The 22,308-nt window shown below is 39.7% G+C and overlaps 1 long non-coding RNA gene and 1 other non-coding gene across 2 annotated transcripts; both read left to right on the top strand.

Moving 5' to 3' along the window:
- Positions 1-4,931: 4,931 nt before the first annotated feature.
- On the top strand, positions 4,932-20,353 carry LOC137223110 (uncharacterized). Its single transcript, XR_010942720.1, has 3 exons — positions 4,932-5,626; positions 12,608-12,735; positions 20,208-20,353. It is a non-coding gene; the product is annotated as an uncharacterized lncRNA (long non-coding RNA).
- On the top strand, positions 12,205-12,287 carry LOC137224153 (small Cajal body-specific RNA 18). The gene has a single exon (XR_010943254.1). It is a non-coding gene; the product is annotated as a small Cajal body-specific RNA 18 (non-coding RNA).
- Positions 20,354-22,308: the final 1,955 nt, after the last annotated feature.

Genomic DNA, 22,308 nt, shown 5'->3' with positions numbered 1-22,308 from the left:
TGTCCAGCCTTCTTACTTCTGATCTTGGTGTATATGAACAAGGTAGTTCCCTTCAATTCCCACTTTATCATGTATAGATTGCTGATTTAGCAAATGCTTTTTTTGTATCCACTGAGGTGATCATCTCTTTTTCCCCTTTTAGTATTTTAATGAGGCTAATTCCATTAATATATTGTCTAATGTTAAACTGTCCTTATACTCTTGGGAAAAACATAAATTGCTCAAGATAAGTTTTTTTCTAGCTATTAATGTTTTATTTTTAATTTTATCATCTTTGTTCATAAGCATTATTGTCATGTGATTGTCATTTTCTGATGTTATCCTGATCTGGTTTAGGTATCAGGATCAAGGCTATTCTAGCACCATTAAGTGATAAGAAAATTATTGTTTCTGTTCTCTAGTACAGTTTTTATAACCTAGAAATTGTCTTCCTCAAATGCTTCGTTCACTGGCCTGTAAAACCATGCAGTATATTTGGGGACAGGATAATAGGAATTAGATTTTAAGCTGCTTATTAAATGTCTTTGGTGATCATTGGTATATTTAGATTTTCTATTTCTTCTTAAATCACTTACCTATTTCTAAGACACGGTCTGGGTTGACTTTTTTATTTCTTTATCTAGGCTGGTGATAAAACTTTAAAAAAAAAAATCTAGACTCCTACCTGACTTTGAAACACCTTGTATTATTTTTTGACCCTCTAGCAATTTGTATTCTCATCTAATAGTTATGCTGTCCAGACCACGTTTTCTAAATTTATTGCCTCATACAACTGAATCACCTAACCTTCTGAGAGCCAAGATAAATTAGAACTATCTCTTTTTCTTGATCGACCTGGGACTTTTATCCTAATAGATGAGGTTAGTGTGACAATGTTTATTCTTCACGAAGACTTGCTGGCAGCTATCAGCAAGATGCTTGCAAGTTTTTCTTTCAATGATGTTTAAATGTACAGACATTTACTGTATAGAATTTATACTCACATTGCTACAGTTTTTGGAGGATTTTACTGTGAATGTCATCAAGAGTGGTTTCCAAGAACAAATTTTAGAAACAGTAATAATAGACAATAGAATGGAACCCTGAACAGATTCCTTAAAGAGGCCTCTTGTCCTTAAGAAGACAAGGTGGGATGTAAGTATTGAGAAATGTGTACTAAATCCTGAGAGTTTGCTACCTCCCCAGTCAGAAATTAAATATATTATGACTTATGTCACTGATAAGCACTAATGGATAGCTCTGGTGATGTTCCAAAACAACTGAAAGAAGACACCAGCTGCCATCAGATGCAAATTAAAAGATTGTTATCAAATATGATAGGAGAGGGAAGATCATCTTATCCCATCTTAGGCATTCCAGAGGAAAGGATATATAGCTGCTGCTACTCTTACTGTGGATTTGTATGGCCTTTGTAGTATGTCTGTGTATGTGTGTATTCAAGAGTTTCCCAGTTCCTAACTACTGCAATCCATTCAATCCTTTGAAATAATTAATTCATGGATTGCCAGACTACAGCCCAAGGGCCAAACCAGCCCAAAGCCTGTTTTTGCAAATAAAATTTTATTGGAAAGCAGTCATGCTCATTTGTTTATGTATTTTCTATAACAATTTTTGAGTGCAAATGCAGAGCAGTTTCAATAGAGACTAGGTGAAAGGTGAAAGTATGTAACCTCCTGCTTTTCACAGAAAACACTTGCTAATCTCTGAGTTAAATCATTAGGTGTCGAAAAAGCTGGAGAATCACTTAATCTAGGCAAGTGACCTTAAACTGGCCTTCATAAATATGTATCTGGGGTCCATCATTTCAAGAAATAATTTGTGTTATTTATTGTATGTGTGCATTTTACTGGTAAGAGAATCCTGTGTCTTTCATCAGATACTCCAAGAGGTCTTGTGATCCAAAATGTGTTAAGAACTAACTTTTAGGTGAATACTGTTTATTTGTTTATTTTATTATTTGTTTATTTGTTCTTTTGAAGGCTTATGGGCTAGAAGAAAAAGCAGTTCACAAAACTGACCCAACACAATGAAATACCATTAGACCTGTTAGGATGGCTATTATCAAAAAAAAAAAAAGATAAATGTTGGCAAGGATGGGGAGAAACTGGAACCCTTGTACACTATTGGTGGGAATGTGAAATGCTCCAGCCCCTACAGAATCAGTACAGAGGTTCCTCAAAAAATTAAAATAGAACTACCATATGATCTAGCGATCCCACTTCTGGGTATATACCTGAAAGAAATAAAATCAGTTGCTCAAAGAGATAGCTGCACTCCCATGTCCACTGCAGTATTATTCACAGTAGCCAAGCTATGAAAACAACCTAAATGACCATCAATAGATGGATGGGTAAAGAAAATGTGATATTGATATTATTCAGCCTTAAAAAAGATGGAAAACCTGTGATATGTGACAACATGGATGAACCTGAGGACATTGTGCTAAGTGGAGATAGGCCAGTCACAGAAGGACAAATACTGAATGATTCCACTTATACGTGCTATCTAAAATAGTCAAACTCACAGAAACAGAGAACAGGATGGTGGTTGCTCGGGGCTGGGGACGGGGGCAATGCTGTTCAATGGGTATAAAGTTTCAGTTAGGCAAGATGAATGAGTTCTAAAAATCCGATGTACAAAAAATACGAGGTACAATACTGTGCCTATGGTTAACAAACTGTATTGTGCACTTAAAATTTTGTTAAAAGGGTAGATTTCACATTATGTGTTCTTACCACAATAATAATTAAAAAACTGACCCAAAGAGTTTTTTGAAAGAATGAGGAAGTTGGTGAATACTGTTGGCTAAGGGAATTTTGTGTGCAAGAGAAAGAATTTTATAACTCTCCAGAGTTAAGTCTAAGTCATTTATTTCTATTGATTATGTGCCACATATTGTTCATAATGTCTGGTTTTCATGACCTTGCCTGATGGGTATTAACCCCTCATTTTACAGAAGCACGAACTAAGGCTCACTAAGGATACATAATTTATTGTCAAGTAATAGTAAAGATTTGGGGCTTCCCTGGTGGCGCAGTGGTTGAGAGTCCACCTGCCAATGCAGGGGACACGGGTTCGTGCCCCGGTCCGGGAAGATCCCGCATGCCGCGGAGCGGCTGGGCCCGTGAGCCATGGCCGCGGAGCCTGCGCGTCCGGAGCCTGTGCTCCGCAACAGGAGGGGCCACAGCAGTGAGAGGCCCGCATACCGAAAAGAAAAAGTAAGGATTTGAAAGAACGTATCATTCCTAAGACTGTGTACCACACACCCTCTTCACCAAAGTTTCATACATTATCAGAAGTTGTCTATGACATGTTGTTAAGGAATTTAATGCTAGTTTTAAATTGAGAAAAATCTTCACTTGTTGCTCCACTGGGAAGCCCAATGCTTGAGGTCCATTATACAGCTCTTCCCTCTGAACTCAGATCACCTCTAGAGAGTGGAGTAGAGTGCTGCTCTCTTCAGAGAACTCACTGACTTTCCACAGTCTAGGGAAAATTTTCCTCTCACCAATGCCTTTCTCAAAGTCATTCCTCTCTCTCCCCTCCTTGGCTTTGATACATAGCTTTGCCTTAGCAATGAATTCAGGCTTTCAAAAAAGAGAGAGGGTTATTTTCAAGTTGTGTCTGTTTTAGACCCTGAACAGATCTTTATGCCAAAAAAAATACAAACTTGGTCGTGTGTGTGTGTGTGTGTGTGTGTGTGTGTGTGTGTGTGTGTGGAGTGGGAGGGTTATAAGTGGGTTTAGGTAAAGAGAACCAAACCACAGACTAATTTGTAAATATATTATCATGTGACAATCTTATTGGCAATGAGAAGCCATTCGGTTCTTTGTGGAGGGGAGTGAAGGATGGAAGCATTGTTTTAAGAAAGGGGAAACACATATTTGCTGCAAACTTAGGATCAAGCCTTAGACTTTTCACAATGTAATTATTTCACAATAAAATTACTGTGAAATAAAGTTTACTGAGGTTACTTGAAAATAGGTGCAAATACACAAACAGCCAAAATCTACCTTAAATTGTAACTTGCAAATAGAATGGAATTGAATGGGCTGTCCTACTGCCCACCACCTTACACCTTTGGTGACTTCTACACGTGAGAAAAAGAAATGAAACACTGGAAATTTTAGCTTTTCCGCTGTAAAATCACTAATACGTTAAATCACCCTTTAAAACTAGTAACCAGCATCTTTCTTTGTGATACTAGTGTTCTGATGCTCTTTTTCAAGCTTTTTCTTGGGAAAGGTATTCTGTTTTCTGAATGTACAAATCATTTATATGATGTTCAATCTATCACTCTGGATCAAGTTGCCTTTGGTCTTTTTATATAACTGCACTCCAAGAACATCAGGTCCTGGCAACGACATTTGCGCTTCCTGAAGTGGGTGCTGTCCCTTCTGGGTAACCTTTTGTGAAGTCACATGAGCGGCAGCTAGCCTAACTCTGGTTGTCCTCTAGGCAACGACATTTGAGCTGTTGCTGTTTCATCTTGCAGCATCTCAAAGCCAATTTTTCCTCCAGGTTTGATTACTCTTTTCCTTGCTGAATTTGTAAAATGTGTCTTGGCATTTTCAATTACCCAAGCATTCAAGAAGACAGCTTTTGTGTGTGTTGACTCAGGCCCACACCCACGCTAATGATAGAGGCTCTGTAACCGCCCAGCCAACTGCCTGTAATAAGAGTGAATGCACACATAAACTGAATTGTGATTTAATCTATTTTTTTCTTTTTTCTTTTTTCCTTCTTTTTTTTTCTTTTCCCCTAGGTTCTTCAGAACCATTTCTTTCTTTTTTTTTTTATAGATTCCATATATATGTGTTAGCATACAGTATTTATATAATCTATTATTTTAATCAGCAAAGTAAAATTCTGGATTACCCTTCCTAAATTAGAGGAGCCCTTTACAGCTAATCCAAAATATCTTTTGTGTATTAGATTTGGCTCCTTGGTTACAATTTACTACTAACAACATAATAACTAATGAGAGGAGGAGGCAGCACAAAAACATGTAATTCTTGCAGCTAGAATTTAGTAAAAACATAGAAAATAAAACGTGGAATCAAAAACAGAGTTTAGATTTGAAAACAGTCACGGATCCACAAAGTAAATAGTCTGTGCCTAAAGCATGGAGCATGGTTTTAAATGCCCGCTATAAATTGTCTTTTTAGAGAGTCTGAGGGTTTTCCTTATATCGTCCACACACCCCCTAACCACTTCCTGCTCTGCCAGTGCCCCCAGGAAACTGACACTGGGGGAGCATGCGCAGAAATTCTGAAGGTAGAAAGGAAGGGAGAGAGAGGTAAGGGTATTACTTGCTGCTTCAGGGAGGGGTCTCCAGTACTCTGTCTGCCCTAAAGACTACAGCTCCTTTTGATGGGCCCTTCCTCTTCCTCCATGGTTCCAGTCTGGGCTATGGTTTCCTCCTCTTGTCTTTTTACACCCAAGGCTGTTTACCTGCTTCCCACTTTTGCTGGTCTTTTAGCTTTTCACATCCCTTCATTATTCCCTTCCCCAGGCCTTCACATGCTTGTGGTCCCTGCAGTAAAACCTCTTCATTTGAACCACCTGCTGCAACCCTGATTGATACAAAGAAACTACACTGAATAGCCATGGAGTGCTTTGAAAGGTATCTTTTTCTTTTTTACTGGCCATATTGGAATGTAGGTGTGTATGGGGGGAAAAATCTTGTGATCAAGCCTCTGACTAATTTACAGATCAAACAGTTAAGGGTTGGCTATTCATAGCTCCTTTGTTAACCATTTATCATGGTGGCCTCCTAGAATTACACTTCCTGAAGTTAGGTCAAATCGTCATTGTGTTTATAATTTGGTAGCATAGAAACAGGGATTCTTTCATTTATTTCAATTTGGTAACTTCTCAGTCTGGTATTATTGGAAGGAAAATAGAGTTGTGTGACCATAGCAAGCATAAAATATCTATTAGTAAATCTCAGCATTCATTGGTCATAAAGTCAAACACTTTAGCAAGTTTCCAAATGTTGAACATTAAAGTAGGTAAAAGGCATTAAGATTCCTCAAAGATCAAATCAAAGTCAGTAATAGAATTCAAAATGAATAACTTACTTATTTGCATAAGCAATCTGAACTTTAACTCTCAGTATTCCACATCAAATACTAATTTCTTTTATATTGTGCAGGTGTCTGTAGTAATGTACCAACTAGCAATGTTAATTTGCTAAAACCTCATCCAGTACTAGCATACTACAACTACATCTGTTAAGTGTGTTTTCTTGTTAACATTTATGTCTCAGTGTAAGATACACAGGCACCCACACACACATGTTTTAGAGAAGCTATTTAAGGTTTTTTCAGTGAAAAATAGAAGTGTTTCTGGAGTGTAGATTTGAGTTCATCCCAAGTAAAATTAAAACAGTCCCTCAGAAATGTCTCTTGTTTGCATTTGGTCTGAAACATTGCTTCTCTAAACTGTCTACTTGTCAGAATTGCCTGGAGAGCATTTTTAAAACACAGATTCCTGATTTCAATCTCAGTCCTTCTGTAGAGGCTGGGGCAGAATGGGACTATATCTGTTTCATTCATCACTGTGTATCCAGAATATCATGCAAGGCCCTCAGTAATCATTTGATGAATGAATGAATCAGAATGTCTGAAGGTTGAATCTAGGAACCTGTATTTTTGTAAGGGCCTCCAGGTGATTCTGCTGACCAATCACTTCTGGAAAACACTGATCTTTAACTTAGAATTTTAGACCTGGAGGAGATCTTAGCCAGCATTTAATTCAACACACTTACTTTGGAAATGGAAAAACATGAAGTCTGAGAGATTAAATAACATATATAATCATAATATTTTCATACTTAGCAACATATTTTAGGACAAATGATGAGAAACAAAGAGAAAGGGGGACTAAAAGACACACTTTTACTTTGTGTGTGTGTTAAAATGCCAATATGGCTAGAATAAAGATTTTTTTTTAATTTGAAGTATAGCTGATTTACAATATTATGCTAATTTTAGGTGTACAGCATAGCAATTTAGTATTTTTACAGATTATACTCCATTAAAAGTTATTACAAAATAATGGCTATAATTCCTTGTCCTATACAATATAGCCTTGTTGCTTATCTGTGTTATACATAGCAGTTTGTATCTTTTAATTCCATACTACTAACTTACCCCTCTCCCCCCAGTGGTAACCACTAGTTTATTTTCTATGTCTGTAAGTCTGTTTCTGTTTCACATATACATTCATTTGTATTATTTTTTAGATTCTACATATAAGTAGTGTCATACAGTATTTGTCTTCCTCTGTCTGACTTATTTCACTAAGCGTAATATTCTCAGGGTCCATTGATGTGGCTGCAAATGGCAGAATTTCATTCTTTTTAATGGCTGAGCAATATTCCACATCTTCTTTATCCATTCATCTGTTGATGGGCACAAGGGTTGCTTCCATATCTTGGATATTGTACATAGTGCTGCTACGAACATTGGGGTGCATGTATCTTTTTGAATTAGTGTTTTCATTTTTTCCAGATACGTATCCAGGAGTGGAATTGCTGGGTCATATGATAGTTCTATTTTTCGTTTTTTGAGGAATCTCCATGCTGTTTTCCACAGTGGCTGCACCAATTTACATTCTCACCAACAGTGTACAAGGGTTCCCTTTTCTCCATATCCTCTCCAAGATTTGTTATTTGTGGGGTTTTTTTTTTTTTTTTTTTAGATGATAGGCATTCTGACTGGTGTGAGGTGATACTTCATTGTAGTTTTGATTTGCATCTCTCTAATAATTAGTGAATAGTTAGTGATGTTGAGCATCTTTTCATGTGCCTGTTAGCCATCTGTATGTCTTCTTTGGAAAAATGTCTATTTAGGTCTTCTGCCCATTTTTTGATTGCATTGTTTGCTTTTCGATATTGAGCTGTATGAGCTGTTTATATATTTTGGATTCAAAGATATTGCTTTTACCTTAAAGACAAGCCATTTTACAGCTTGGCCTTAAGGACTATAAGAGGTCAGCTGAAGGGCACTCACCTACCTGAGGCTCTTGGTCAGGATCCTATTTCAGGGATAACTAAGGAGACTTCCCTCCTCTGCTCCCTTTCACTCCCACAGACTTTCATCCAGTTATGTCAAATACTTGAAGAAAAGTGTTTTGCTTTTGCTTAAAGTGTCTATAATAGCCTTCTCTTCCAATGAGAATTTCTCAAACAACTCTCATGTTCTCTGTGCTGCATATATTAGGCAAATAGTAGTGAAGTTATTTTTTTTCTTCCAAAAGAATCTGTCAATAATGTAAAATTCACTTGCTAACATAATATTTTGTGCAAATACACCAAAAAATGTTTCATACCTAACCTTCTTACTTCTGCCTGCATATTAATATGATTAGAAAATATTAGTGTTTCGATAGTCATCAGAAAGTAAACATTTAGTCACCTAGTTATTATTCACAAAATTATTTCACTATGTTTCAATGGAATTTACTGCTGACCACAGTAATTCTTATCTCTCTTAAAAGGAGCTATGCAGCTCATATCTTCAAGAGTATTCAATAGCCCAAAATAAAAGTGCTGGCATAATTTTTTAAAGTACTGGCAAAGTAAAATTTAGCATTTGCTAGAAAATGAGCCTCATTCTTTTTAAAAAGGGTGTATATTGTCCTAAAGACTGTAATAATAACAAAACTATAAGTAAGAATAATAGTAATTAGCATTGATAAAGCACTTACTATATGCTAGTTATATGCTAAGCAATATGCATAGAGTACTTCATTTATCTAAAAAATGTAAGATACTTAAGCAAGTATCATGTGTGGATATTTGTGTGTATGTGCATATATATACATATGTGACCATATATATGGCATATCCATACATATGATACAGTATATAGTACTCACAATATATTTACTTAAATACATACAGAAAATTTCTGGGCAGATATTAAGACACAGTTGATCATTTTCATTCTGGCCATCACTCGTGGTTGCCTGCCCAATAGCCATTGCCCTTCTTTCTTGCCAACAGAACACTGGTTTTGTTGAGGCAGCCATGTGCCCACCCAGGGGAGGAGTTACTATGAACCTAAATCAGTCACAGGTCTCATTCTCTTCTGCCCATGGTGGGTCTAGGGCTAGGAGTCAGTTCTTGTCTGGGGCATGAGAGATTACGGGAAGTCTGCTTAGGGCTTCTAGGAGGATTTCCCTCCTCGGGAAATAAGGATGTGCATGAAGAGAAAGCTTTTTCTGCTTCTAGCCCATTCCCTCCTGCTTAGGAAACTTTGATTTGAAAACGCCTAGAGCCGTGTTAGCCTCCTTGTGGCAATGAGGTGTGACACTGCTGGTACACTGTGAATAGAGGGTGACTTCTTGATTATGTCACAAAGTACAATCAACCCTGACCACCTACCTCTGAATTTCATATAAGTTAACAAAAGCCAGTATTAATAGGGGTTCCTGTTACTTGCAGCCAAAGTATTCATGACTGATACAGTTACTTCTGGGAAGTGGTATTGAGGGTACAGGAAGGGAGAACAGTGTCTTACTTTTGATTGTATATTGTTTTCTGCTGCTTTAATTTGATTTACCATGTATGGGCAATACTTCAAAATTAAAAAACAGGGGCTTCCCTGGTGGCACAGTGGTTGAGAGTCCGCCTGCCGATGCAGGGGACATGGGTTTGTGCCCCGGTCTGGGAAGATCCCACATGCCGCGGAGCGGCTGGGCCCGTGAGCCATGGCCGCTGAACCTGTGCTCAGCAACGGGAGAGACCACAACAGTGAGAGGCCCGCGTACCGCAAAAAAAAAAAAAAAAAATTATAAAACAACTCATTTAATTTTTTAAAAATTGCATTTCTGAATAACTGGTATATTAATTTAGAGAAAATTGAGAGCCATAATGTTTTAAATAGTACCTCAACTAAGTAGCTCACAATTTATACCCAGGCACTCTTTGACCAACATACATATATGCAATCACTTGGAGTATTTGAGCAGTTAGCTAATTTTGAATTTTAACATCAAATTGTCCTTCTTTCCAAACTATCAATATTTGTGTTTGTGTATCTCCCAAACAATGTAAGTATGAGTCTCCCTAGCATGTGTTTGGAGGGGAGATGTTTAGTGTGTCTACTGGGATTTACTTCCTACCCACAGTTTTTTTCTGAGTAACAGAGTGAGAATGAAGAGTTGCTTCCACTAGCTGGGGCTAATATGAGTCAGGAGATATTTACACCAGGTAGATGCGTTGACCGGGATGAGGAAGAAGGGCTGAGGCATCAGGCAACATGAGCTCAAGTTCTCACTGGAATTCCTCCAAGAAAGGACCTTTATCTTTGTACAACCCAACTGACACTAACATCAATTTAACAACTATCAGCCTAGGAGAAGGGTTAGGATTGTGCTCGTGCAGGATTTCTGGGGACTAGGCTTGCCAGGGAATCCATTATTTCCTTCCCATTTCTCCTCAGAGCTCTCACATCTCAGGCTTCTTTCTCCCTTAAATGAGGGTGTAGGAATTGAACAGAAGTTGGTTCTCTGATACTACCGCCTAGAGAAACGACAAACTACTGCATCGTGAAGAGTTAACATCCCCATCCCCATCAGCAATATTTAATTAGATGGATACAGGGTGAAGAATCAGGATCAAGACAGTCAGAGCCAGGCCAGTCTTAATACTGCCTCTCCTGTGAAACTTCCCAAGGAACAGTCCTCGAATTCGGCCTCACATTGACTTCATTATTTATAATGCCATCCTCTACGCCTGATCCATCATCAAGACCTGTTGAGGTTTTCTTGGTTAAAGTTCTTGAAAACCTCACTTCTTTTTCAGTTCCCTGTGCTCTTTTATAACTACGGTATCCTCCCTTCCAGATCTCCACTTCTCCAGGTCATTTACATATAGCTAGCATAATAATCTTTCTTATTTGTCGTCATATTATTCCCTACCTAAGTTTTACTGAGAGATAGAAACAAACATTGGAACAAATGGAGAGATTAAAAAATCAATCGTTTAATGACAAGTGATGGGATCCCCATTTATCCATGAGATAGTCCTTCTCCCAATTTTTTTGTCCCACTTGTACATATAAACTTTAAGGGATATAGGGAATTCCCTGGCAGTCCAGTGGTTAGGACTCTGTGCTTTCACTGCCAAGGGGGCCCGAGTTCCTTCCCTGGTTGGGGAACTAAGATCCTGCAAGCCGCATGGCACGGCCAAGGCCAGAAAAAAAGAAAAAAAAAAAAAACTTTTAGGGATATAGATGAAATAACCATAAATCTATTACTTATTTATTTATATTATATTAAATACCCTCACTACTTAAAATCACAAACAAGAAATTTTAGATTGATGAACTTAAAATATTTCTTTTTCTCATCAGTGAAGGAAAAAATAATTTAAACTCTTTCCATTGCAACTTCTACATGGTATCTTTGTCACGGTTAGAGCTCCTTTTTATCATCTCACAAAAACAGATGTGCATGGCTCTCTCTCTGGGGGAACTTTACTTGAGGAGGAAGGTAACAGAAAACCTAAAGGAGGCTCTGAGGGGAGATCAGGAGGAAGAAACTAAGTCTCCGGCTCAAAACTCCTGTGCAGACAGTGCTTGGATAAGGCATTTCCTGGCCCCAGCCTCCTGGGTCTGATACACCACCTCAGTGCTCACTTAGACGTTACATTTTGTTTGGGAAGCCAAAGGAATGTCCTGATTTTTACTAGTTCCATCCATGACTCTTTACCTTAACTTACAGAAGATGCTGTGACATATCCATTCTTCTTAATCTCAGTCTTTACCCCGTCAGCTGAGTATAAATGGCTTTGAGACCTTTCCCCAGTAAGAAAATCTCCAGAATCCCCCAAGAAAAAACAATGTTCCTTTTACCATAACTGTAACAATCATCAGTCTTAGAACACTCAAATAGAATAGCCTTGGCTGCACAGACCAGAGGCAGAGGCCTGGGCCACTCGGTCTGTGGGGGGACCCAGGCCCCGCCAGGTGGGAGGAAGGAAATTGGAGTGTGAGAGGTGCCCCCCGCGGATCCCAGATGCACTGGATGAACCCACAGTATTTTCTATATTGCCGTGGAGCCTGAGAGGATTACCAAAGTGTGTCTGGTGAAGTAGGGCCAGGGGACCGGGGTTGGGGAGATGAGGGACAGTGGGTTAAACTAGAGATGAGGGAGGTTTAGAGAGGCCACTGCCACTGTGACTGTGAGCCCTGGTCAACAATGAGGTGACCACTGTGCAGTCCGTGTCCTGGAAGTCAGGTGATGGAGTGTGTTCTGAGAACCGACTGAGACTGGGGAAAAAAAGAGAAAAGAAAGCCTTGATGTTGCTCTTTTCATGTAATTACAGTATAATGTCTGTGGGTCTACTTCTAGATATAATAATTCAAACCTAATGAGAGTTTACTGAACAAGTCTCTATAGCCAATATATTATCATTCTCCTCTTTTACAGGAGAAAGTGGGTTGTCATAACGTTACAGTGAGTGTAATTTTGTAATGATGGAGTGAGAAAATCACTTTCCTACCACCCTAGCATGCTCCTACAGACACTTAAAATGGAGCTTTAAATTGAAGTGGGCTATAACTAATTCAAACATACATGTTCTCTGCCCTAGGAATACCTGCTGTGAATCTAAGTTTGTGGAACCATCAGACCACACGGTGCGAGAGACCATGGGTTTCGGAATCAGACACACCTGAATTAGCAACCAGGCTCTGTCACTTACTAGCCGTGTGACCCTGGGTGAGTTACCTAATCTCTCTAAGTCTCAGGTTCTTCATCTGAAAACCAGGAATAGTGCTGACCTACCAGCGCTGTTGTTTTTCCTGGAAAAGTAACTGAAAAATTCTGCTTATTTGTCCAACTTCCTTTCCCTCTCTGCAAATAAAGGCCAAGGAGGGCTTCCCTGGTGGTGCAGTGGTTAGGAATCCTCCTTCCAATGCAGGGGACATGGGTTTGAGCCCTGGTCCAGGAAGATGCCATATGCCATGGAGCAACGAAGCCCGTGTGCCACAACTATTGAGCCTGTGCTCTAGAGCCTGCGGGCCACAACTACTGAGCTTGCATGCCACAACTACTGAAGCCCACGAGCCTAGAGCCCATGCTCCGCAACAAAAGAAGCCACCGCAGTGAGAAGCCTGAGCACTGCAACAAAGAGTAGCCCCCGCTCGCTGCAACTAGAGAAAGCCCGCACACAGCAACGAAGACGCAACGCAGCAAAAAATAAATAAACTAAATAAATTAAAAAAAAAAAAAAAGGCCAAGGAATAAGTAGTGTATGCCAAGTGCCAATGCCCAATTAATTGCAGATACATTTTCTTTCCCCTCTGGAAGAATGTTGTTTGTCTTTCATTAACAACTATAGCTGCGTTTAAAATAAGATATCCTCAAGTGTTAAAACCATATAAAACTTTTTTATTTTAACTTTTGGCTGAAAATGACAACCACTCAATTATACATGTTTAATGTAAAAGGGTTCAAACAAAATAACAATACAGTGACAAAGTGACATGGAAACTGTATTTCAAAAGAAAAAAAGATCAAGCACACATGCGTCAAACAGAATACAAAATCAAGGTAATAGACAAAAATAAAAAATTTACTTTAATTATAACTGAAAAACTAAAATAAAAAAATCCAAGTTTCAAAATTTTCTAAAGAATATATATAACTGCATAATCAAATGTTTTTTTTTGCTTGAATAGGATGTACAACCATTTTTTAAAACAGTGGATATAAACATTGAATATTTAAAAGATTGCATATCCTACATTTTAGTTAAAAATTAAAAATAACGTAATATTCAAAAAATGAGAATATTTTGCTGTTAAACTATTCCACTGCCAGAGATAAATTCTGATCTGAAATGATGGCCCTGGGAAGTTGAGTCAAGCCAATTGATTACATCCTGTGAATTCCCCTCTCTCTGGCCCCCAAATCTGGGCAGGGCTAGGATCTGGCTCTGGCTTTGATCCTATTGGGGGTGACGGAGGCAACAGAAGCTGTCTCTCTAGGAAATTCTTGATCCTGGCCCTTCTCTGATTTAGAAACAAACTTCAACCGGGTTAGGTGAAGGTATCAGAGAAAAAATGAAAAATTCTACTCTCTGCTGACTCTCCTGAAAATGTTCACATTGTCTCAGTCAAGCTATAGCACAATAAAGAGGCATTTTGCTTCAAAATCATGTATTGATAAATATTTATTGCATATACCTGAGTTGGATATTGTCTGCCTTATGTATCACATTATGTTGATCTTAGATACACAACTCCATCGGTGTTTGTCCTAAAAAATCTTCAGTTAATGTTCGAATGTGTCACTAAAAGTTTTTATTTCAATTTTAGAATTTCATTTCATTGGTGGAAAGTAATTCATGAGTTTAAACCTCATTTGGTGGAGAATAATTTACATATATATTACTTTTTCCATTTTAATGGCTTTTTTCCCAAAGCCTGACCCAATATTTGAACTTGTCCTTGGTAGTTATTTAAGATACTGTGAGGGTTCCAGGACAATGAAGCCCTGGGTCCAGACTGTAGTGATTAGAGACACATTTTGAGATTTCTTCCCAGCTCTCTTCTTGAAGAACACCTCTCTCCCTCGGCCAACTAGAGCACCAGCCCTGGGCCCTTCGTTCCTATGTTTATACCAAATAAACCCAACCCTCCTTGATTAGATAAAAGGTGGACACCTGATCCATGAACCAGACAAGTCTGATTATTTTTCTCTTGAGAATTTGAACTGAGAGACACAGGCTGGGGGTCAGGTGCCAGGTGGTCATTAGAGCTTCAAGGTCTTGTGGAATGAGAGGCTATGACAGTTATTAAGGGCCATGCATGCGAGGGGCTCACACAGAGAGCCAGTCTGCAGGGAGAGACTGGACAAGGCAGGAGAAACAAAATGTAGGTGAGAGAACTTGCAACCTGAGAACAGCTGCATTGTCCTGAAGCCTTTTCAGTTTCCAAGTCTAATTCCCCATGGGACTCGACTCTCCTTCCTGTCTTGAATCCCATGAGGAGCTGCTGTATAATAAATCCTCATTTACGTGTAGTAGCCGGAGGGAGGTTCTGTTCCTTGCAACCAAATGAGCCCTAAGACCAAGTGAAGCCTTATTGTTTTAGAAATTTTACATGTTTCACTCCATTGACAGCAAGGGAGCATTTGATAATGGCATCTTCTTTGAAATACTTCCACCAAAGAGTTGCGGATTCACTCTTCTGAGACTGATGACATTTACAACTCAATGTTAATTACGCTGTTGGATTAGATATCTATGGCCTTAGAGAAAATCAGACCATCATATTTTATAACTTAATTCCTTTGTAGAGAGTGGCTTGTAAAATTATGGCTCGCTTTACATTTGCCCTACTCTTTTCAACATGAAGATGCTCCATTTTCCTTGAAGAAGAACGGCAGCTATTGAAAGTCTTTGCCTCCTCCCGGCATCTGTTAACGTTTACCATCTTCCCCAAGCAGTAGGCCTGTTCTCTTCATGGTGATTTTCTCCTTCTAAACGAGTTCTGAGGGCCTTAGCATTTTTGTCGAGCTTCAACTTATTTGGGACCTAGCAAAGGACTATTTCTGATAGAAAGCCAGTTCATTTACCTTTTAACCTAAGGGATAGGTAAAAGTAAAATGAACTTGGGGAGATACAGAAATAGGAGAATGAAAAATACGTGATAAAAATAATTGTGGTAAAGAGATGAGTTAAGAATTCACCTTGTGGGGAAAATACACATGACTGCATAGGTTCTGAAGAAGTCCTTAGAGCCAAATGGAATAGCTTGAAATTTCCTATGTGATCATTTGCCTTCACTTAGACATCTCTACAAAAAACGGTCTCTCACAGCCAAGGTGTGTGCTATCTTTAACAGCCATGATTAGGATGCTTCCAACCTTGTCCTGGGGGAAACAGTCCACTCTCTCTCGCTCTACTTCTCTTATTAATGAATAATAGTATAGCAAGAGCAGGAAATGTGATGGTTACAAACAGGTTCTAAAGCCAGACTGCCTGGTTTTGGACTCCAGCTCCACCACTGAACAGCTGTGTGACCTTGCAAGTTACTTAACCTCTCTGTGCCTCTCTGTTTTAATATGTAAAATGGGAGAATACTGGCACCTACCTCACAAGAAGGATGTAAGAAGTAAATGAGTCCTGCTGTATTGCATGTGCTCCAGGAAGTCAGCTGTCATTGTGAGGGTTGTCGTTAGTATTATTTGAGCAAGTAAAGCCTAGGCAGTATGAGAGAGAATGGAAAGTTGAGTCGTAATCTCCCATCAGGAGTTTACTCTTTCTACTGGATGACATAAGTGAGGGGAGCCAGGGCCATGAAGTCAGGCTTTACTTCTTTTTTTTCTGTTGATTTTATTTATTTATTTATTTTAATATCTTTATTACAGTACAATTGCTTTACAATGGTGTGTTAGTTTCTGCTTTATAACAAAGTGAATCAGTTATACATATACATATGTCCCCACATCCCCTCCCTCTTGTGTCTCCCTGCCACCCTCCCTATCCCACCCCTCTAGGTGGTCACAAACCACCGAGCTGATCTCCCTGTGCTATGTGGCTGCTTCCCACTAGCTATCTATTTTACATTTGGTAGTGTATATAAGTCCATGCCACTCTCTCACTTTGTCCCAGCTTACCCTTCCCCCTCCCCGTGTCCTCAAGTCCATTCTCTACATCTGCGTCTTTATTCCTGTCCTGCCCCTAATTCTTCAGAACCATTTTTTTTTTAGATTCCATATATATGTGTTAGCATACGGTATTTGTTTTTCTCTTTCTGACTTACTTCACTCTGTGTGACAGACTCTATGTCCATCCACCTCACTACAAATAACTCAATTTTGTTTCTTTTTATGGCTGAGTAATATTCCATCGTATATATGTGCCACATCTTCTTTATCCAGTCATCTGTTGATGGACACTTAGGTTGCTTCCATGTCCTGGCTATTGTAAATAGAGCTGCAATGAACATTTTGGTAAATGACTCTTTTTGAATTATGGTTTTCTCAGGGTATATGCCCAGTGGTGGGATTGCTGGGTCGTATGGTAGTAGTTCAAACAACCCAATCCAAAAATGGGCAGGAGTCTTAAATAGACATTTCTCCAAAGAAGATATACAGATTGCCAACAAACACATGAAAGAATGCTCAACATCATTAATCATTAGAGAAATGCAAATCAAAACTACAATGAGATATCATCTCACACCGCTCAGAAGGGGCATCATCAAAAAATCTACGAACAATAAATGCTGGAGAGGGTGTGGAGAAAAGGGAACCTTCTTGCACTGTTGGCGGGAATGTAAATTGATACAGCCACTATGGAGAACAGTATGGAGGTTCCTTTAAAAACTAAAAATAGAACTACCATACGACCCAGGCTTTACTAGCCCTCTGACCTTAGCCAAATGACTTAACTTCTCTAAGCCTTGGCTCGCTTACCTAAAATTGGGCATAGTAATAGGGGCTACCACATCACAAGTGCTCAAAGTTAGTTATATATATGGTGCAGAGCAGGATTTAAGTACCAATATAATACAATATCCATTGTCATAAGAAAACACAATAAGGATTTTGAAAATGAGGAATGCTGCCTCAGCTTCCCCAAGTAACTGACAATGGACAGAAACACAGAGTAAAGCAAAGCCAAGTTCACTTGACCACCTGTGGTCTGTACAGGCCTGCCACACAACGCTCTCCTCTTAGCCCCACCCTAAGAAAGGAAGTAGGAATAGCCAATGAATTTTTTATGTCTTTTTTTTCTTTTACCTGCTTTAAGATTTTGTCTTTGATCTTACCAGCATCATCTAGGTGTGGTTTCCTTTGTATACATCCTGCTTGGGATTCATTATGCTTTGCCTCTCCCATTGCGGAGCACAGGCTCTGGACGCACAGGCTCAGTGGCCATGGCTCATGGGCCCAGCCGCTCCGCGGCATGTGGGATCCTCCCGGACCAGGGCACGAACCCGCGTCCCCTGCATCGGCAGGCAGACTCTCAACCACTGTGCCACCAGGGAAGCCCCCATGGCACTTTTTAAATCTGGCTTGATATTTTTGCAAATATTTTGGAAAATTCTCAGCCATTATCTCTACATACCTTTACTCTGCCCCATTCTCTTTGTCCTGATGTCTCTCTCCTTCTAGGATTACGATTACATATGTTTTAGACTTTTTCACCTGTCCCAGATGTCGCTCACACTCTTTTGTATATTTTCTAACCGTTTATCTCTCCATGATTCAATCTAGATGTTTTCTTCTGACTCATCTGATTCTTTTTCAACTGTATCTAATCTGTTATTTAAACCTATTCATTGAATTCTTAGTATCAGTTATTGTGTTTTCAATTCTAGAATTGCCTTTTTTTAACTTTTATTTTCATTCCCCATTCTCTGCCAAATTTCTCAAGCCAGGCTTTTAATTTCTTAAACATATTAATCCTAATTTTCAAAAATTCTATTGAATAACTCCAATGTCCATACTTCCTGCAAGCCTGTTTCTATCGTCCTCTGTTTTTCTTTCAGTCTCATTTTTATACGCTTGATACTTTTGAATTGATAGCCAGACTTTGATATAAAACGTTCAGAGATGATTTGTGGCCACAGGTGATGTTGTTTTCCTCCAGAGAGGGTTCGTTTGGCCTCTGGCGGGCCGCTGGGCTATAGCGGTAGCAGGTAGAGATCACCTAATCAATTAGGCTCTGACCTTTGTGAGGCTAGTCTGTAGCCAGCATACTCTTACTCTTCAGGTATACCCCTCTGAGATTCCAAAAGAACATCTGGGGGGTTGCCCAGGTCCCATCCTCCCCGGCAAGCTCTGAACTCTAACTTTTCTTCCCCCGACCATACAACTGCTGAGAGCTCCGCTTGGGGTCCTACCTCTCAGCTCCCACTTTTATAATTGACATTTGCCTGAAGAAGCGAAGCGGGGAATTTCAGGCTCATTTTTGGGGGGTTCCCTCTGTTCCCATGTCCGGACCCCTCTAACCCAGTTCCTTACCACCTAGGTAGCTTTTCTAATTCTTGAAGAGAGGGTTGGTTCAAAACATTCTAGTTCACCATTGCTAGAAGGAGAACGCTTGACTATGCTTTTGTTGAAAATCTGATGATCTTACTCTTCATATTTCAAGCAGCATGCAGATTTCTAAAAAAATAATATTAATAAAGTGATAAAGTTCCAAACAGCTTGCCAAATAAACCTTTAGTGGAGAAAATGAGTTTTAAAGACATAGGTAGGTCAATGGGAAAAGATGGAAGCATCCCTAAGGAGATCCAAATCTTTACCACAGATGGTAAGGCCAACATATTCCTTCAGGTTATAAATCACATTATCTATACCTTGAGGAATCTTGTGTGACCCCTTTAGTTTCCAGGATGTTACTAAATTCCTTGGGAACCTTTATTCCTGCCCTATTAGTTTTTTTGGTTCTGTTTTTGATTTTGTTTTGGACATCTTAAAAAATTATTTATTTACTTATTTATTTATTTGAAGTGTAATTGATTTACAATGTTTTCATTTCTGCTATACAGCCAAGTGATTCAGTTATACATATATACACATTCTTTTTTAAATATTCTCTTCCACTATGGTTTATCATAGGATATTGAATACAGTTCTCTGTGCTATACAGTAGGACCTTGTTGTTTATCCATTCTATATATAATAGCTTACATCTGACCCATGAGGGTTGTTTTTTTTTTTTTTTGTGGTACGCGGGCCTCTCACTGTTGTGGCCTCTCCCGTTGCAGAGCACAGGCTCTGGACGCGCAGGCTCAGCGGCCATGGCTCATGGGCCCAGCTGCTCCGCGGCATGTGGGATCTTCCCGGACCGGGGCACGAACCTGTGTCCCCTGCATCGGCAGGCGGACTCTCAACCACTGCACCACCAGGGAAGCCCCTGACCCATGAGGTTTTAATCTCCTCTCTCCTAGCCCATCCTAAGGTTACTTTTGGTGAGTAAAACAGATTGATTCATTACTATACAAAAGGCAAGAGCATGGTGACAATAATCTGTTTTACAGGTTTGCGGGGCAGGGGGGGGGCGTTTGAGAAAAGAAAACCAAATTAAATGACTGTAAGGGATGAAGCTGTCTTCAATCCCAGACTGAAAGGTTGGATAGGACTTAGATGTACCACAGTACAACACACACGAGAGTTATGCAATAGATACCTGTTGAATTATTTATGGAAAAAATAAATCTCTCTTCTAGACTATAAAGAAATTTGAGTTGATTTCACCAAGGGTTGACATGAGCTGAGAGGACAGCTCCCGCCAGGCAGGGAGCATTTGGCGCTGCTCCTAGAAACTGAACCTGGATATCAAATCCAGACAGTGCTTTCTTTTCATTCTTTTGAGTTGGTATGTGTCACTTTCATCTTTATTTCATTAAAATAATAAACTCTTTATGTCTCTAGTCCAGGTGAATCCCTCCCTCTCCGTGAGCTTCAATTGGCTAGTCTGTTGGCAGAATTCATACCTGTTGTTGAAAGACAGGAGGTCTTCTGCTTCCAGCCTCTATTACAGTAAGAGATAGGAAATCCCTGTGGCAAAAAACAAACAAACAAACAAAAAACTGATGTGCTCATAATAATGCAGAAATGGTCAGCATTCCTTTCCATCCCAGATGCTACGTCAGGAGACAGAGGGGCAGACACTCCATGGCTTTATATTTAGATAAAGCATGAGCATTGGACAGTGATCCAGGTCATAATGTTGGAGTTATACCTCCTAATCAGGCTTACTTTTCCTAACAGCAACCATTCACTGAAGGTTTTCTACATACTAGGCGCTGTAATGATGGCATGATATTTTATTTTATTTTATTTTATTTATTTATTTTTTTGCGGTACGTGGGCCTCTCACTGTTGTGGCCTCTCCCGTTGCGGAGCACAGGCTCCGGATGCGCAGGCTCAGCGGCCATGGCTCACGGGCCTTGCCACTCCGCGGCATGTATGTGGGATCTTCCCGGACTGGGGCACGAACCCGTGTCCCCTGCATCGGCAGGCGGACTCTCAACCACTGCACCACCAGGGAAGCCCGGCATTATATTTTAACTGATTATATTTTCACAGTAACTCTGCAAGACACATGTTGGTTGTTTTATATTCTTTAATGAGATGGTCAGTCAGGTGAGGCCACAAGAGGAGTCAGAGGAGAGGCTTAGGAAGAAACAAAGTTTATTATACTCACAGGTCCTAGAGGCAGGAGGCACACCAAGCAGGGCCATGTGGAAAAAAACAGGGTGATCAGAAGGCAGAAAACCGGATGGGGGGTGGGGAAGCACTTAAGCTACTTCAGTGAGGTTTCCATGGGAAATGCAAAGCAGGGCGGGGTAAACAGTTTAGGATTAGTGAGTGTGAATAATGTCATTTGGCTCTGGCCTATAAGGGTGGTCCCTAGTTGTCTGGCACCTGGCCCTGGGATGATTAAGGCAGAGGAATATTGCCTCTGTACATGCCAGATAGAAGAGGTAGGGCTCTGGATAGGTTAGCTTGCATAACAAAGCCATGCTCCAGGCTGGGCCTTTTGCCATCTCTAAGAATCAGCTAGCCCAGGGAGGGGCAGTCTCTCTGTAGCTAGAATGGTTTCTTCTGATGTCAAAACATCACAATATACAAGAAATTATGTATATACAATATATTAGTATTCCTATGTAACAGAAGAGGAAATTGAGGTTCAGAGAGGTTCATTTAGAGCTCAACTGGTATTTATCAGAGTAAGATTAATTTTGAAGCCTGAATGACCGTTAATTGCTATCCTGCATTAATTTTTATCTTAAGTTCTTCCAAGTCATAGTATTTCTAGATATGCATTTAGAAAAATGAGACAATACTGCTAGAGTGATTTGATTTCTTTGATGGATTATTTTGCAAATTAATTGTAGTTAATATGCACAGTTATCAGAGTTGAAGACACTCTGTAATTAAAAACATTCATCTACCGATATTCTTCAACTGTTCAATTTTAACAAATTTTATATTTCATGTTATTTGCACTGGGGAGTAGGGCTTTGCTCATTCAATAGACCATATAGCTTGAGCTGTATAGTGTTTTGTTTTCTCCAGCTGGGACAGAGCAAGTAAAAATGGTCTTCACTGGGACTTCCCTGCTGGCACAGTGGCTAAGAATCTGCTTGCCAATGCAGGGGACCCAGGTTTAAGCCCTGGTCTGGGAAGATCCCACATGCCGTGGAGCAACTAAGCCCGTGCACCACAACTACTGAGCCTGCATGCCACAACTACTGAAGCCCATGTGCCTAGAGCCTGTGCTCTGCAACAAGAGAAACCACCGCAATGAGAAGCCTGCACACC

Source organism: Pseudorca crassidens, chromosome 4 (genome assembly GCF_039906515.1).
Source record: "Pseudorca crassidens isolate mPseCra1 chromosome 4, mPseCra1.hap1, whole genome shotgun sequence".
NCBI lineage: Eukaryota > Metazoa > Chordata > Mammalia > Artiodactyla > Delphinidae > Pseudorca > Pseudorca crassidens.
The sequence above is the reverse complement of the archived record's forward strand: the minus strand, read 5'-3'. Positions and strand labels throughout refer to the sequence as shown.